General features: G+C 43.7%; 1 protein-coding gene across 1 annotated transcript in view; it reads left to right on the forward strand.

Moving 5' to 3' along the window:
- The window catches only part of snx29 (sorting nexin 29), a 751,140-nt gene that overhangs the window by 716,168 nt on the left and 16,602 nt on the right, over positions 1 to 18,370 (forward strand). The gene's annotated exons all lie outside the window — the stretch shown is intronic.

The raw sequence follows: 18,370 nt of genomic DNA on the forward strand, positions 1-18,370 counted from the left end.
TCTTTTCCTCTCTTCATTTCTCTTTCTGTACCTGACTTGACTCGAATTCACCCTCCTTAATCATAGTTTCTTTATTTCTTTCTCAATCCTTAAGTCTCAATGGTTAAGGAGATACACTGCTGGTCCCACCATTCACTGATGTCTCGGATGTCCTGTTGCCCTCCCCACACTATTATCAGCTCGCACTTCCAGCAAGTTGTGGCACAATTTCTTTTTGAGCTGAAGGGTGCAGGAAAAAGTCTTAACTAAAGCCGTGCGTCATGAGATCCCCCACTCCAGGAAGATTTGGCCCAATGTGTTTGTAGTGTTGCATGGCAATCATTATAACCCCAGAACATAAGAACATAAGAATTAGGAACAGGAGTAGGCCATCTAGCCCCTCGAGCCTGCTCCGCCATTCAACAAGATCATGGCTGATCTGGCCATGGACTCGGCTCCACTTACCCGCCCGCTCCCCATAACCTTAATTCCCTTATTGGTTAAAAATCTATCTATCTGTGACTTGAATACATTCAATGAGCTAGCCTCAACTGCTTCCTTGGGCAGAGAATTCCACAGATTCACAACCCTCTGGGAGAAGAAATTCCTTCTCAACTCGGTTTTAAATTGGCTCCCCCGTATTTTGAGGCTGTGCCCCCTAGTTCTAGTCTCCCCGACCAGTGGAAACAACCTCTCTGCCTCTATCTTGTCTATCCCTTTCATGATTTTAAATGTTTCTATAAGATCACCCCTCATCCTTCTGAACTCCAATGAGTAAAGACCCAGTCTACTCAATCTATCATCATAAGGTAACCCCCTCATCTCCGGAATCAGCCTAGTGAATCGTCTCTGTACCCCGTCCAAAGCTAGTATATCCTTCCTTAAGTAAGGTGATCAAAACTGCATGCAGTACTCCAGGTGCGGCCTCACCAATACCCTATACAGTTGCAGCAGGACCTCCCTGCTTTTGTACTCCATCCCTCTCGCAATGAAGGCCAACATTCCATTCGCCTTCCTGATTACCTGCTGCACCTGCAAACTAACTTTTTGGGATTCATGCACAAGGACCCCAAGTCCCTCTGCACCGCAGCATGTTGTAATTTCTCCCCATTCAAATAATATTCCCTTTTACTGTTTTTTTTCCCCAAGGTGGATGACCTCACACTTTCCGACATTGTATTCCATCTGCCAAACCTTAGCCCATTCGCTTAACCTATCTAAATCTCTTTGCAGCCTCTCTGTGTCCTCTACACAACCCGCTTTCCCACTAATCTTTGTCATCTGCAAATTTTGTTACACTACACTCTGTCCCCTCTTCCAGGTCATCTATGTATATTGTAAACAGTTGTGTTCCCAGCACCGATCCCTGTGGCACACCTAACCACCGATTTCCAACCCGAAAAGGACCCATTTATCCCGACTCTCTGCTTTCTGTTAGCCAGCCAATTCTCTATCCATGCTAATACATTTCCACTGACTCCGCGTACCTTTATCTTCTGTAGTAACCTTTTGTGTGGTACCTTATCGAATGCCTTTTGAAAATCTAAATACACCACATCCATCGATACACCTCTATCCACCATGCTCGTTATATCCTCAAAGAATTCCAGTAAATTAGTTAAACATGATTTCTCCTTCATGAATCCATGCTGCGTCTGCTTGATTGCACTATTCCTATCTAGATGTCCCGCTATTTCTTCCTTAATGATAGTTTCAAGCATTTTCCCCACTACAGATGTTAAACTAACCAGCCTATAGTTACCTGCCTTTTGTCTGCCCCCTTTTTTAAACAGAGGCGTTACATTAGCTGCTTTCCAATCCGCTGGTACCTCCCCAGAGTCCAGAGAATTTTGGTAGATTATAACGAATGCATCTGCTATAACTTCCGCCATCTCTTTTAATACCCTGGGATGCATTTCATCAGGACCAGGGGACTTGTCTACCTTGAGTCCCATTAGCCTGTCCAGCACTACCCCCGGTAGTGATAGTGATTGTCTCAAGGTCCTCCCTTCCCACATTCCTTTGAACAGCAATTTCTGGCATGGTTTCTGTGTCTTCCACTGTGAAGACTGAAGCAAAATAATTGTTTAAGATCTCAGCCATTTCCACATTTCCCATTATTCAATCCCCCTTCTCATCTTCTAAGGGATCAACATTTACTTTAGTCACTCTTTTCCGTTTTATATATCTGTAAAAGCTTTTACTATCCGTTTTTATGTTTTGCGCAAGTTTACCTTCGTAATCTATCTTTCCTTTCTTTATTGCTTTCTTAGTCATTCTTTGCTGTCGTTTAAAATTTTCCCAATCTTCTAATTTCCCACTAACCTTGGCCACCTTATACGCATTGGTTTTTAATTTGATCCTCTCCTTCATTTCCTTGGTTATCCACGGCTGGTTATCCCTTCTCTTACCACCCTTCTTTTTCACTGGAATATATTTTTGTTGAGCACTATGAAAGAGCTCCTTAAAAGTCCTCCACTGTTCCTCAATTGTGCCACTGTTTAGTCAGTGTTTCCAGTCTACTTTAGCCAACTCTGCCCTCATCCCACTGTAGTCCCCTTTGTTTAAGCATAGTGCACTCGTTTGAGACACTACTTCCTCACCCTCAATCTGTATTACAAATTCAACCATACTGTGATCACTCATTCCGAGAGGATCTTTTACTAGGAGATCGTTTATTATTCCTGTCTATAGGACTTTTGTCAGGGAACTGTCCTTGGCCCAAGCATCTTCAGCTGTTTCACCAACGACCTTGTCTCTGTCATGTCAGAAGTGGGGTTGTTCGCTGACGATTCCAGCCTTTAGCTACATTTATACCAACTGCTTTAATGAAGCAACCTCTGCCAACCTACAGCAAATGGCAGGCAACGTTCATGCCACACAAGTGCCAAGTAATGGCCATCTCCAGCAAGAAAGGCCCAACTGTCTCCCTCTGACCTTTAATAGCACCACCATTGATTAGTCTCGCACATTCAACATCCTGGGTATCGCCATTGGCCATTTGCTTAACCGGCCTAGACAAGAGTAGGGCAGAGACTAGGTGTTCTATGATGAGTGTCTTGTCTTCTGATCCCTTAAAACCTCTCTACCATCGACAAAGTCAGGAATGTGATGTTTGCTTGGAGGGCTGGCAACAACACACAAGAAAAGCAACACCACTCAGAACAAAGCACTGTGTACTTAGAATCTTGGAATCGTTACAACACAGGAGGCCGCCATTCGGCCCGTCGAGCCCTTGCCAGCTCTCTGCAAGAGCACCTCAGCTAGTCCCAATGCCCCACCCTTTCCCTGTTGCCCTGCAAGTGTTATCGTTCAGGTACTTATCCAATTCCCTGTTGAAAGCCACAATTGAATCAGCCTCCATTACCCTTTCAGGCAGTGCATTCCAGACCCTAACCACTCACTGCATTAAAAAGTTTTTCCTCCTGTCATGTTGATTCTTCTGCCAATCACCTTAAATCTGTATCCTCAGGTTTTTGAACCTTGCGCCAATAGGGAGCAGCTTCTCTCTACTCAGTCTAGACCCCTCATGATTTTGAACACCTTGATCAAATCTCCTCTCAATCTTCTCTGCTTTAAGGAGAACAACCCCAGCTTCTCCAGTCTATCCACGTAACTGAAGTCTTTCATCCCTGGAACCACTTAATTGGTGCCCCTGGTCTGGGCTCAATAGCCACCACCAGCATCCAATGGCTGCAGTATGTACTATCTATGAGATGCACTGCAGCAACTCACCAAACTTACTTTACCAACACCTCACAGCCATTAAACCTCGACCACCAAGAAGAACAAAAGGAACATTGGAATACCTTCACCTCTACGTTCCTCTTCAAGTACACACCATCCTGATTTGAACATACATGATCGTTCCTTCATTGTCAATGGGTTTCAATCTTAGAATTACCTACCTTACACCATTGTGGGAGTATTGTCGACATATCCTGCAATAGTTTCTCTTCCTGCCTCTGCCATATTACCACTGCAGTCTCTTAAGAATCTATCTTTGGCTCCCTCCTCTTCTTATCCACACACTGCCTCTTGAAAACATCATCGGCAGACATGGGGTCAACATCCACAGGTAGATTGACGACACTCAGCTCTACCTCTCCACCCCTCCACTGCCTCTGTGTTGTTAGACTGCTTGTCTGACTTCGAATCTTGGATGAATTCAATTCCCGCCTCAAACCTTGTAACTTTGCTATCGATTCCACCTCCTACTCCAGCCACTGTCACAGGCTGCACCAGACTGTTCACAACACCAGCGTCCTATTCAATCCTGAACTGAACTTTCAAACCCATATCCTTTTCATCGCAAAGCCCGCCTACTTTCACCTATGTAACATCGCCTGTCCCCACCCTGCTTCAGCCCATCTACTGCTGAAATCCTCATCTTTACTTTTGTCACCTCTAGACTATTCCAGTTTTCTCCTAGCCGGCCTCCCATCCTCCACCCTCAGCTCATCCAAGACTCTGCTGCTGGTATCTTACCCCACACCAAGTCTCACTCACTCATCTTCCTGACCTCACTCACTTGTATTAGCTCCTTGTCCCACTCCGCCTCAAATTAAAATTTCTCATCCTCATATTTAAATTCAATTCAAATATTTTCAGTACAATGTTTTGTGCTTCATCTAGATAGTTTAGCAAAAATCCTCCAACTTCTGAAAAAAAAATCATTAATACTGATGTGGCACACCCACAAAATGGTAATATTTCAGGTTACATGGAGTCGTAGACTCAAGTGATGTTTCAGGTGGTGAGTAGCCGACCTCTTGAGTTGAAGCAACAGGATGGAAAGGAAGCTAATCCATAGCTATCAGGCATTCTCTGGATTAGAATTGACTAGCAAAGCCTCCACTAAACCCAAATTCTTGTATTGTCACACAATAAGGCATGAGACACATTTTTCAATATGTTTCCATATTGATCTCATAATCCCATAATCTGACATAATCTGTGTTTCCCTCCTTCGCTGTGGTTACTTTTGTCTTTTTTGACAATTCTATCAACTTGAGGCTCCATTTCTCTAATGCTTTCCTTGTAAGCCAGCCCTCTCCACAAGCCGCATCTCTGTGGTTCACCCGCACTCCCATTAACCCCGTTCCTTGCCCAGATCCAATCACCAAGCCTCAGTGAATTAATTTCAAGATCTTGGACCTGACTCTCAAATTGCTGCGTCACCTTGCCCCACATTACCTCAGTTACAACCTCCAGCCATATATCCCTTTGCACCTCAGATTCCGAACTCCCCATTCCCTCCTCTCCACCACTGATGGCTGCTCCTTTAGTCACTGTGCCCCTGCCCTTGGGAACCCTTTCCTTTACCTCCACCTTACCACCTCCTTCCCTACTTTCAAACGCCTTCGAAAGGTTTTTGCTGTCCCTAACATTTCTGTTCCCCGTCCCCTCTTGCTCGATATCTGTTTTGTCATTGCCCTAATCAAGCACTCTGAAATGTATTCTGAAAGTAAGGAGTATTATCGAAATGCAAGTTGTTGCAGATTACTAAACAGATTCGATTTGTATTTTTTTTCTTGTTATCCATGTGTTAAACTAATTTTTCTCCTATCTCTCCATTAATTATATGTGTTTTCAGTAGTGATAAACTGTCAACTGAGGATAAGTAGGACAGGATGATTTTATCTCCAATCTTTAATTCCCCAGTGGAATAAGGCCGACATTGATTATCACTGATCACAGTTCCAGCTGCTGTTTGAACAACTATGCTGTTGTCCTAGTCTTTGCAATTTTGAGCACAAACAGTAGTGGCGAGCTTTCCATTGTTACTGAGGAGTGACTTTTAACTGCCAAAAACGGATGGGTTAGGGTCGGGTGAGATATAAAAACATTTTAAAATCTCCAACCCACCCACTGGGTTTAACAGAGGCGGAGGACAAGGGACGGCAGCCAACCCGCTCACAGCCAGTGGGTTGCCCATTTAAATATTATGATGAGGCTAGGAGCCTCACTTTTAACTTCCCTTCCAGGTTTAACACTGGCTGGTCAGGTTTCCCATGTCTCGGGAAACCAGGAGTTGAAGGGGGGCAAGAACAGCTTTGGGGAAAAGCTAAGTGCCCGTACAGCACTGCTTGGAGGAGGAACAGGAGTGTCACCTGATGCTGCACAAGACAGAGGGCATCAGCACCCGAGCATATTGGTGCCCAGGAAGCCCTCATCATGGCCAGATTTAGTTAACTTTACGCTGTACACCTATATGGCTGCCACATGCTGCGCCAGGTTGGCACCACCCCACAGCAACACTATAAAAAAAATCCCTGCAATAACCAAGCCATTCCTTTTACACTGACCATCATTGCTGGAAGTTCCATTATGTCTCACCATTCACTGCAACTCACTAAGCCACTTCCAAAGGTGCACACAAATATGTCGAAGACGGGAAAGTGGTGAAAAGAAACATAGAAAATAGGTGCAGGAGTAGGCCATTCGGCCCTTCGAGCCTGCACCGCCATTCAATGAGTTCATGGCTGAACATGCAACTTCAGTACCCCATTCCTGCTTTCTCACCATACCCCTTGATCCCCCTAGTAGTAAGGACTACATCTAACTCCTTTTTGAATATATTTAGTGCATTGGCCTCAACAACTTTCTGTGGTAGAGAATTCCACAGGTTCACCACTCTCTGGGTGAAGAAGTTTCTCCTCATCTCGGTCCTAAATGGCTTACCCCTTATCCTTAGACTGTGACCCCTGGTTCTGGACTTCCCCAACATTGGGAACATTCTTCCTGCATCTAACCTGTCCAAACCCGTCAGAATGTTAAACGTTTCTATGAGATCCCCTCTCATTCTTCTGAACTCCAGTGAATACAAGCCCAGTTGATCCAGTCTTTCTTGATATGTTAGTTCCGCCATCCCGGGAATCAGTCTGGTGAACCTTCGCTGCACTCCCTCAATAGCAAGAATGTCCTTCCTCAAGTTAGGAGACCAAAACTGTACACAATACTCCAGGTGTGGCCTCACCAAGGCCCTGTATAACTGTGGTAACACCTCCCTGCGCCTGTACTCAAATCCCCTTGCTATGAAGGCCAACATGCCATTTGCTTTCTTAACCGCCTGCTGTACCTGCATGCCAACCTTCAATGACTGATGTACCATGACACCCAGGTCTCGTTGCACCTCCCCTTTTCCTAATCTGTCACCATTCAGATAATAGTCTGTCTCTGTTTTTACCACCAAAGTGGATAACCTCACATTTATCCACATTATACTTCATCTGCCATGCATTTGCCCACTCACCTAACCTACCAAGTCACTCTGCAGCCTCATAGCATCCTCCTCGCAACTCACACTGCCACCCAACTTAGTATCATCCGCAAATTTGGAGATACTACATTTAATCCCCTCGTCTAAATCATTAATGTACAATGTAAACAGCTGGGGCCCCAGCACAGAACCTTGCGGTACCCCACTAGTCACTGCCTGCCATTCTGAAAAGTATCCATTTACTCCTACTCTTTGCTTCCTGTCTGCCAACCAGTTCTCAATCCACGTCAGCACACTACCCCCAATTCCATGTGCTTTAACTTTGCACATCAATCTCTTGTGTGGGACCTTGTCGAAAGCCTTCTGAAAGTCCAAATACACCACATCAACTGGTTCTTCCTTGTCCACTCTACTGGAAACATCCTCAAAAAATTCCAGAAGATTTGTCATAAGCATGATTTCCCTTTCACAAATCCATGCTGACTTGGACCTATCACGTCACCTCTTTCCAAATGCGCTGCTATGACATCCTTAATAATTGATTCCATCATTTTACCCACTACCAATGTCAGGCTGACCGGTCTATAATTCCCTGTTTTCTCTCTCCCTCCTTTTTTAAAAAGTGGGGTTACATTGGCTACCCTCCACTCCATAGGAACTGATCCAGAGTCTATGGAATGTTGGAAAATGACTGTCAATGCATCCGCTATTTCCAAGGCCACCTCCTTAAGTACTCTGGGATGCAGTCCATCAGGCCCTGGGGATTTATCGGCCTTCAATCCCATCAATTTCCCCAACACAATTTCCCGACTAATAAGGATTTCCCTCGGTTCCTCCTCCTTACTAGACCCTCTGACCCCGTTTATATCCGAAAGGTTGTTTATGAACTTCTTAGTGAATACCGAACCAAAGTACTTGTTCAATTGGTCTGCCATTTCTTTGTTCCCCGTTATGACATATCTACAGAAACGTTTGCAGTCCGTCTTAATGTTCCCAGCAAGCTTCCTCTCGTACTCTATTTTCCTTGCCCTAATCAAACCCTTTGTCCTCCTCTGCTGAATTCTAAACTTCTCCCAGTCCCCGGGTTCACTGCTATTTCTGGCCAATTTGTATGCCACTTCCTTGGCTTTAATACTATCCCTGATTTCCCTTGATAGCCACGGTTGAGCCACCTTCCCTATTTTATTTTTACGCCAGACAGGGATATACAATTGTTGTCGTTCATCCATGCGGTCTTTAAATGTCTAACATTGCCCATCCACAGTCAACCCCTTAAGTATCATTCGCCAATCTATCCTAGCCAATTCACGCCTCATACCTTCAAAGTTACCCTTCTTTAAATTCTGGACCATGGTCTCTGAATTAACTGTTTCATTCTCCATCCTAATGTAGAATTCCACCATATTATGGTCACTCTTTCCCAAGGGGCCTCGCACAACGAGATTGCTAATTAATCCTCTCTCATTACACAACACCCAGTCTAAGATGGCCTCCCCCCTAGTTGGTTCCTCGACATATTGGTCTAGAAAACCATCCCTTATGATTTTAATGGTTGACAATACATTCATGGAAACTACTTGTGTGTCATCTTTCTCTTCCACTTGCTTCTACGAGGTGCTTCTCTTATTGGGCGATCCCTCGAATCGAGGATGACTTGCTTCCACGCCAAAAAGCGATGAGTTCAGTGAGTTCACAGGTATTTCAATGAAGGACCTACTATTCCAGGTCCCGAACTGCATATTGAAGGGTGGAGGATGCCTGTGCACATTTTTTTTAATATGTGTGGTGGCTGTTGCACATCAGCCACCACACGGGCTTGACAGAGCTAGGTCTTGGTCCAGTGGCCAAGACAACTGGAGACTAGCTCTGCTGCACAGACCTAGTGCGCACACATATTGCAGTGTGGGCTAGCCCGTGCTGTTCCTGGGCCCTTGCCTCTTTTGGGCCCTGATCACATCACTCTGCAATCTCTCACCGCTCATGCGCCCCAACCTCACTGCTCCTGCTGTACCTGCCCACGCACCAATCACTGACCTGGGTTATGGTGACATCCAATCCAGTCACCCTCTTCACAGCCGATACCCTCCTGCACCAGCTCGCGCTGCTCCCGGGAGTGGTATGCTCCTTTTAAAGCCCCGACCTGCCGCAGATGTTCCCTCCCTGGTCGGGGCCGCCACACTGCTCCCAGGCTGCCGCTCCGAGGTGCTACCCCTATGGCTTCAGCAGAGGTAGAGGCAGCCAGTTCACACCCTTGCTACAACTGCTTAAACACTCTTGGCGGACGTCCTCTGGGTTTTGGAGCTTGTGATGGACCCGCCAAAATCTGCTCCTCCTGTGACCCTGCAGGGGCAAACTCGGCCATCACGATCCGAAGAGCCATCTGGGGCTGTGACTGATGGGGGTGGCAACGAGGCAGAAGTGCCCACTTCCCTCTCCCCTCTCACCAACACCCCTCTCATTGGCCTCAGCACTTCCATACTATCAAGGAGCTGGAGAGCACCTTGCTGTACATCAGTGTGACCCCGAGGGCTCATATCTATGATGAATCCCTCCTAGACAGCTGGTCTATGAGCCTCTGCCATCTGTGCTCAATAGATAGCCATCTATTTTCCATAGATTGCATGTGCTCCTGTGAGTGGTGCATTAGCTGCTCCATGCAGATGGCCATCCTTTCCATGAAAGAGCTTACAATCACCATCGTCTACAACACAGTGGTGCTCATGTTAGAGATGGACTCCGACATTCTCTGGATGTTAGCAGACATTGCACTCACAAAACCTGTCAGAGCCTCCTGTACTTCTTCCTGCACCTTCAGGATCCCGGGCCTTGGGAAACCCGGCAGGTAAAAGCAGCTGAGAAGGGCTGGATCAATCAGGTAAGTGCCTTTACGGCATTGCTCGTGGACCAGAAGGTGCAGGAGTGTTTCCTCCAAGTCCAACAAGCTTACCTGTAAACACACCTCCATGATCTCCTCCCAACACTCGCCCCCCCCCCCCCCCGCGCGCGATTTCCAACTCTCCCCTGATCTCTGATCCCCCCCGTCCATTCTTCACCTGACCCCTGCGATCTTCCCTGCTCCCCCTTCATGATCTTTGACTCCCCTGTGATCACCCCTGATCTCCCCCCGCCCCCCCACCCCAAACCAGACTCTTTAGGCCGCACCCTCCACTCCCAGTATCTCTACCCCCAGCAACCGCAAAACTTACCTGATCCTCGGCTGCAGCCTTTGCCAGAACCTGCCTCGCCCGACAGGCAGCCATGCCTGTTAATCAGGCTGGCTTCCAGGCAGGGAATTTTTTTTTTATTTTTTTTTTTAAAAGCACACATCCTTCTGGGTTTCCTGACCAAACCCCCCCCCCCCCCTCCCGCCCCACCATAAAATTTACATTAGGCCTGCCAGTATTTAATGTGCATGATATAATGATATATAAATTGATAACACTTTTCTGTTGTTAAAATGGAGCTTTGTCCCTTTTAATACAGTCTAAAAGTTGTTAAGTAAACACTAGATGAGGTCATTCAGAGCTTAATTGTTCAGGCTTCAAATCACAACCCTGGCGGTGTTAATCATTTTAAAGTTGATACTTTCATTCAGAGGTTACAGACATTTTTCTTGTTATATCAAGATATTTTCAAGTTCTATGAAATTGTACTTTTCAGATAACTGCCTTGTTTATGCTTTCTTTCAAATTATGCTACTGAAATGATGAATGTTGCATTTGAAGTGTGGTGGGCAGAAAATGCATGCTCGATGTGCTGTATTTATATTATAGATTGAGACATTTGTGGATTATACACTATAATGTGCTAACTACTTTTAGTTTTGGGGGGGTGATTAGTTGAATGTTCATGTTTTGATATACATTCAGTTTTCATCAACCCTGTTATCTTCCAGTAGGTGCGGTTTATGGAATTTACACTATCTTCATAATTGTTCATTCTTAAATTTCTCTTTGTTCTCAATTTATTTTTGACTTTCTCCCTTTTTGTTTTGCGTTTCTTTCTCTCGCTAACATTTCTTCTTCTATTCCTTACTTCGTTCCATTCTCATTTCCTTGGATTTTCTACTAATCTACTGACCCATCCAGGCTATAAAATTGCATTAAAAGTTGAAATTCTAATCGGATAGAAAATAGGGTGAAGAGCATATTTAACAGTCATGTTAGTGTTTCACCTGCGCTTTGACAACAGTTGTATCAGAGTCTGATAGTGCTATATGTAATCAGCAGTGTGTGCCAATTTCAAGAAGGATTATAAAGACTAGTTTGTAAGGCTTATGACGTTTAAGCCCTCTTTCAACAATGTACTAAATATAGACATATGAAAGCACCGTCTAAACTCATTGTTTTTGTCCTACTTGTAGTAAAAGTAATGGTATTTTAACGTCAGATGGTAGAAATTAATCACAGTTATAAATTCTGCACAATGTTACTGTGAACTTCAGGCAAGAGCTCTTAGAATTATAGATGAGGCTCCTTAAAACAGAACTATACAGAATAGGTGCACAGCAGGTTTTGCTCCTGTTTAAGCTGCTTTATATAGATATTTATTTCTTATTTAGTGACTATTAACCCGACAGATCCTGAAGTACCTGTGAGGCTACAACCTGCAAAAGTGTAGACAGCACATGAGTGCATAGAATTCTAATTCTTGTATTTTCTTGCAGGATCTCATCATCTCTCAGTATGCTACAATTCAAAATACTAATGTGTAGAATTTGACAAAATAACACATGCCATTCAGAGAAATGAACACATCTTGGGGACTTCAACCACAAGTTGTAGGATTTTAGAGATTTTTCTACATTTATTACTGAAATCTAAAGGGTTAACATTTTCTCTATTTGTTGGGTTAGTGTACCCTGTTGCTTTAAAATTGCACATTACCGTACTCATTTCTATATCAAAAGAAATATAACTTTAGAATTTTAACTCACCAAAGAAACCTTTTTCCATTTGTTTGCTGAAATGTATTTCAAACTTTTAAAATGTACATATTTTTGTTAACATCTCAAAATATTTTTTTTTGCACATTTATTGTTACAAGCATTATAAAGTATGACTGGAAAATTGTATTGAACCTAAGAACTTAAAAAAAGGTGAAAATGGTGAATGCTAGATTTTGCTGCTAGAATACAACTGGAATCCCTGAAGAGTTAACTAAAACACCAGGGGTGCGAAATTGATTCCCGCCCCAAAATGGGGCGCACTTACCGAACTTTGAAGTTTTTCTCCGCCCCAGTCCATGGGGCGGAGAGTCCAGCGGAATTCAGCACTTGGAAATGTTTTTCCAAGCGGCCTTCGGTCGGGTCAGCCTCCCCGCCCAGTCATCAGCGCCGTGGATGCGTTACATCGTCCCTCCCCTTCAGTTTAAAGGGAGGGCCGCTGCAAACTCTGCATACTTTTAAGTTAGGTCCACTGGGCCACTATGGAGGGTTTCGGTCGGGCCAGCGGTCTGGCACCCAAGAGGGGCTGTCGGGCTGCCTGTTGGCCGTTGGCCGACAAATAAAATAAAATGTCGTCCGCAGCAGTGCGCCCTCCCCTTTAAGAGTGGACGCGCCGCCCAGGCACACAAAGCTCCCGCGGGACAATTTCCCACGCAGGGCGGAAGGGGTTTACCACCGGTCGGTGGGGGGGTCTGCACGTGCCCGATGCGGCGGTCAATTTCAAAAAAGGTCTTTACTCCGCGCCGACTAGGGGCGGGGAGAGTCATTACTGACCCATGGCCAGTCATGGCTCTTAAAAAATGGGTAATTTCGGCCCCCGGGTCTTGTGGAGGATGCTTCTGAATGTATACCAAGCTGACAACGGCTTTAAACAGATTCAATGATTCATGTTTAATTATTCATCTTGGATATATCGTACAGCATAGCTCAGCATCAAAATATTTAAATTATTAATACTTGTGTATGACAATTGCAGCTTGATAAGAGATAAAACTCCATTGAGCAATGTATTGGGGGTATTGGACTTCAGTAAACACATCGTGTCAGCATCTTTTATAGGTAAGATAGTATTCGATTATACAAACCCTTCTCCTGTGGTACAAAATTCTTCTGCTTTTGATTGGGGATCTCTCCTGCCAATATATCCCATGAAATGGTTGTAAACATTTGATTTTGATCCATTCCCATAATGTCCTCTGTATTTCTTGTATGTATTTTCATAAAGCAGCACTGCTTATATTTATAATCGCTTTACATTGCTTTTCATGAATTGAAGCCATTATCACAATAACTGTGATTCCGTGTTCACATTTACAATGTGAAATTAACTTATTCCTAATTTGAATATTATTATAACATTTGAATTTTTGTCCTTTATATTTCTGAGCAGCACTTGTGTGTCGCATATGAAATTAAGGATTGCATATTATTTCACAAAAATGAGTCTCCCACAGCTCCCCAATGGCTCAGCGAGTTTATCCAATAAGTGACTGAGCCAAAAATATCAGGCAAGTCCCCATTGTGCAATCCCCACTGGTTGGTTTCAGCCAGGGTAACGGTAGGGGCGCTACAACATCTTAGTATTTTGGGTTAGGAAGGGGCAAATCAGCAAAGGTTTCAACTCCTAATTGCTTTCCTAGGATCCTTGCTGGAAGTGAACATATCTAGATAATGGGGGAGGACACAATTTGTGATATCCCCCTGGTTGAACAGCCTGCTGACACTGTCAGGTCTTGCACAGAAATAATGGTAATTTAGGTGAGGTATCAGAGGATGTCCTATCATTCGTGGAACAATAGCCCAACAAGGAGTCAATGATTTCAAGAAAGAAGAGCGGAGAAAATTGACAAGAGAAATAATTTGCAATTATGTAGCGCTATAACCTCAGGATGTCCCAGATCATTTCACAGCTTATGAGGTACTTTTTGAAGTGACTTACTGTTGTAATGTAGGGCAATGCAGCAGCCAATTTACGCACAGTGAGGTCCCATAAACAACAATGAGATAATGACCAGACAATTTGGCTTTTTTTGTTGTGGTGTTGGTTGAGGAATAAATATTGACGAGGACATCGCGGCAAACTCCCTTGCTCTTTTTTGAAAAGTGCCCTGGAATCATTTACATCCATATAAGAGGACGGACAGCGTCTCGGTTTGACATCTCATCCAAATGACAGTACCTTCTTTTGACAGTCCAACAGTCCCTCAGTATTGCACTGGAATGTCAGCCTAGAATATGTGCTCAAGTCTCTGGAGTGGGGCTTGAACCCACAACCTTCTGACTCGGGGGCAAGAGTGATATCCACTAAACCACGACTGACACTTAAGAGGGAAAACTACCTATTTTTTAAAAAAATGCCACACTTCAACTTTTCCATCAGTTTTATGTTCTATCATTCTTATTTATGTGGTTCATCCTGTGTCCCCTGCCAGTTTAAATAATCCTCAGACCTCCTGGGGCATTAATTCTTGGCTACTTTAATGGTACATCTGCCACCTCTGTATTTTTCAGAACTTTGCAATAACATTAATTCCACGGAAACATTGTGCAGAAAGCAAACTGACAGGGTTGTTTTTGCACTGAGCTGTGAAGGGGGTAAACAAATATGCACATGTGGGTATGTCTGCCTATGTTGATTAAAAAGAGTAGTCACATGTCATTTCAACATTTTCTTTTTAAAACCTACCTTGAATTTTCCCGTACATCGATAAAAGTAACTTTGAAAATGACCTAGCTTTATAAAGATACGTTCTGAATGTACCAAGGGTTAAGAATATGACATATTTTGCAGAAGGATACTAGTCACAGCTTTGCTGGGCTTAGCATGTAAGTTCTCGTGAACGTGAAGATGGCTGAGACATTCTTTAGGTGTGAGAATGTCATGAGAGGATTGGGCTTTCACAGCTGAGCCTCTGCATAAGTAACAACGGTGTATGAATAAATTTGTCACAGTTAAATAGTCAAATACATTCAATTTAGTTGATCATATTTGATTTCATATTATTTGTGTGTTACTTTGCTGCCCACATTGACAAAGTGTCTTTTTCCCTTATAATGCTCAATGTCTGGTTCAAGGTATTGTAATAGCTGACCTCACATAAATTGATCCAAAATGTTCTTTTCGATTAAAAGGGCTGGATTTTCGGATCTGCTCATTTCGGGGCGGTAATGGCAGAGGGGCAGTAAAGTTTACGCCCAGGAACAGTTTGCGCCTCAGTGAGCAAAATTCAGCAACTGGGCCCTGAATGTGGGGCAGAGCACTAAAGAAGGCATTATACACCTCTCTTAGGGTGCTAGGCCGGCTGAGCATGTGAAAATCTGAGCTAAACAGCCAGCCTCGGAGCGCTGTAAGAGAGGCCTGGGGTAAAAACACCAAAAACATTCCCAATAAATAACTCGCGCCACCACAACACAAATCACATTAAAAAAATAAAATAAAAAACAATCACACTTAGGTCGACGTTACTTATGTCACTGCAGCCGCTACAGCTTGGACAGCCAGCTACAGCGGTCCCAGTACAGCATTCTATGGAGCGCTACAGATCGGGCGGCAGCCAAAAATAGAGCCGGTGTTGCAACCAGTGGCGTTGCACACAGGCTTGCCTCATCCAGGCGGTAATGCACCATGCCAGCACTGAAAGTCCCAGAAGGATGGGACGCTGGAAGCTGGCCGCTCGGCTGGAAGTGCTTACCGCCGCCCCTCTGGGGCGAAAACTGAGGCAGCAACAAGCTGAAAATCCAGCCCGAAGTCTATTAACTGTGAAGTCGAAAAATATTATAAAATCACTCAAAATGCACAAGGGAGGAGGAGGAGAATGTCCATCCAGCTTAAATGCATCATTAATCCCTCCCTCCCAAGGCCTCCACCCCCCATCCCCGGTCTGCAGTAAAACGAGAAAAAACTAAAGCCAATTGAAGACAATGTGAGGGGACCAAAACTAGACATGGTCATACTAAGGCCTTGTATTTCTCGTTTTACACTGAGCTGTTCTGGCTACACACTCAAACTGCTTTCTCTATGAACTTGTGATACTAGCCATGGACCTTCAATATATCATCAACTATGATGCTCCCCAGGTCTCCTCCTGCTCCACAGCCTTAAGCGGTAAACCCTGCAATAATATACACATAGCTAGAATGACACTGATACAAATGCATTACTCGAGATTTATTCAAGCTAAAGGACATCTGGCATATGTGCGGCTCATTCTCCCAATGTGTCTAGATCAGCCTGCACTTTATTTTGACTATAATTCCTGCACATGTCTTCATGTCATCCGCGAATATAAGAATTTTTCCTTCAAGCCCTTCATCCAAATAATTGACGAGCATGGTGAGGAGTAGAAGTTGCAGCATTGGATCCGTGTCGAGCTCCACTGGTGACTGGATTCCAAGCAGAGCTGCTACCTTTAATTACTCCCTCTACCTATGAGAATGCAACCAATTTGCTATCCAGCATAAAATCTCCCCCCCAATCCCACAGAATGAATTCTGCTATGCAGCATTTTATCTCGGGCTTTTTGGAAATCAACTATTTCATCAAACTTTTAACATGCTTCAGAAAATTCAGCCAAGTTCGTGAGGCAGGACCTCCATTTCCAAAAGTTGTGTTGGGATTCCGTAATAATTGCATGTTGTTTCCAAGTATTCGTACAGCACATCTCTAATACTGCCTTCCAGCAACTTACCTACAACCGAAGTCAAACTAACTGGCCTATAATTCCCAGGAGCAGACGTCCTTCCCTTCTGAAATATTGACAGCCTCTTTCCAGTCCATGTGAAAGATTCAGCCCTCAAAGAGCTGTTAAATATATAAGCAAGTGGGAGATTTATTCTCTTGATTTGCATTACTGGAAATATTTTTCCTACAGTGAGGGAGGAAAGGAACCTTTGCTGCAACCACATTTGTGACTAACCCATCAGCTACTTTAGTAAAAGTAGAGTGTTTTATACACAAGATGAAATCCCGCACCATACAGGGTAGTGACATTATTGCTGAATATAGGTCTGAGCACCCAATGCATAGATTTCATATTATGGCTATGCGTATGTGACTAAGAGTCTGAAAATATCTTACACTACTCACTTTCTCGATCCCCTCAATCTCTCCCCTAAACATCTACCCAGCTCCCTCTTGAATTTGCTGATACTATTCCCTTCCACTGTCTACCCAGGTGGTCGGTTACATATATTTACCACCCGTTGTGTAACATTATTGCAATTTTGTTGTCTACTCACTTTCCTCTTCAGAGCTTGAGTCCATGTGCCCTTGTTGTAGCGTTTGTGATAATGTTAAAAATGTTATTAGCGTTCAATATGTCTATGCTCCTCATATATTAAGTGTAACTATAAACATCCCCAGTTACTGTGGTATCTTCTCATGGTGCAGGTGCCAAATCCAAAGTATCAATTTAGTTACCTTTCACAATACCCTCGCCAGTGCCTCTGCAACAAAGCGATCAGAATTGTTCACATTACTCAAGGTGGGAATGGACCAGTGCTTTGTATAATCACATTATCAATTCCTGGGGTTTATGGTCTATCTTCGAGCTACATATCCAAAATGATCTTTGCTTTATTTTAGCCACACACCTGTGCCAATGATTTCAGCAAACTATCCACATCTTCCCCACACTATCTCTTGCAATTTAATACCATTTAGTTTATATTATCACTGCATATTCACCTTTCCCAGTCTCAATCCTTTTAATTTATCCACATTAAATAACGTCTGCTCCTTGTCATCCGAGTTTCCTAATCTATCCAAATCCCTTTGTATTTGATTAATTTGTTTGCATGTTATTTGCAACTGCCCCAGTTTCTCAGCAAACTTGGAGAGCTTTATTTCTGTCCTCTCTTCTAAATTGTTTATACACATATTGTAAACAATGACCCAAACACTTATCCCGGAGGTACCCCACCAGCATCACCATTCAATGAAGTACCATCTTCAACGTTCCCTCGTTTCCTCTGATTGAGTTCTTTTTAAGTACTCCAATAAATTGATCAGTTGATTATTTAAACCTCACGATCAAATGTCAGTCCTAATTACATGGGTGCAAATAGTTCAATATCCAGAGGAGGACTAAGTATTCCATTAAATTATAAGGCATATTTTTGGCAAATTTCTTTTGCTGAATATTATAAAGTAAGAACAGAAAATGGCTAGAACTAGAAGATTTAAAGAGAAAATTCTTTGTGATATTAGGTTGATCTTACAGGAA

The sequence above is a fragment of the Pristiophorus japonicus genome, chromosome 15, assembly GCF_044704955.1.
Source record: "Pristiophorus japonicus isolate sPriJap1 chromosome 15, sPriJap1.hap1, whole genome shotgun sequence".
NCBI classification, from domain to species: Eukaryota; Metazoa; Chordata; class Chondrichthyes; family Pristiophoridae; genus Pristiophorus; species Pristiophorus japonicus.